Raw genomic sequence first — 1,164 nt, 5'->3', positions numbered from 1 at the left:
GTGGATGGTGAGTGATGTTCATCAGGTATTTTTGTAGAAATTAAACCGATCTTTATTTGGTATAAAGATCACTTACACTCTCATTATCCACACCCTTTTCATTTAAAAATGCTTATATTCTGTAGCATTGTTATTGCCCTTATAACCATAATTAGGAAGATAATGTGAGTTCATCCGCTCCATAACTCTTTAAAGGTAATGAATGTTACAGAGAATAGCCTCAGATATGCCTGGTGGAAATCTGGATTTGAATTACAGGTCGACAACTGATCAGTCTTAGGTACTTGGGAAATTTGTTTGGCCTTCTTGCCTACTTCTGTTTTTAATAAAATACTTAATTCATTTCCTAACTTGAAGAACAGACATGAGCACTAAAATTACCCTAAAGCAAATGCAGTGCTTGGAATGGTGTCTGCACATTGTGAAGTAGGTCTCAAAGAAGTCAGTTTCCACCAAAATGGTCACAGCATCCTTCCTGAAAGCCTTAAGAAATATATACCCAATTGATATTAATATCTGTGAAAATTTGTCTTTACTACCAAAAAAGTTCTTTTCTTCATATGAACAATGAAAGTAATGTTGCGGCTATCCTGTGTCTTTTACTCTGAAGGAATTTTGCCTAAATTTCATTCTTACTCTATTAGTGGTAGCAGTAGCATTCTTTAGTGCTACCCTTCATGTTTCTAGTTCTGTTTTCCATTTGGAATACTATTGTAACTTAGTTTATAAACTTTGTTATGAGAGTAAATAAAATACAACTGCTGAAGTTTTCAACAATGTCAATGCATTACATTTTATGTGCTTACTACTTTCCTAAAATTATTTTTTGGATTATATATCCCTAACAAACTATTTTTTATGATTTCTTATATGATTTATATACATTCCTTATGTGTTTCTTATATGATTTTTAGAGACCCATAAATAAAACAGCAAAGAACAGTAAAAGTGTAGGAAAGAAGTCATAAACAATACTATTATGGTGGTCTCAATGGTTAAGTGTAAAGAATATGTAAGAAAACGGTTGGAAGATTCATTTTCTCTTTTCGCTGTTCTCTCCCCCTTCTTTGTAGAAAGGTTCTCACTATGAAGCACCAAGTAGTCTAGACCTTTCAAGCCTTGTCTCAGTGACAGAAGTGATGGGATTAGGGACATGTGCTCCCA

The sequence above is a fragment of the Dipodomys merriami genome, unplaced genomic scaffold, assembly GCF_024711535.1.
Source record: "Dipodomys merriami isolate MVZ:Mamm:240054 unplaced genomic scaffold, mDipMer1.0.p SCAF_1376, whole genome shotgun sequence".
Taxonomy (NCBI): Eukaryota; Metazoa; Chordata; class Mammalia; order Rodentia; family Heteromyidae; genus Dipodomys; species Dipodomys merriami.
This window is presented reverse-complemented; position numbering follows the sequence as displayed.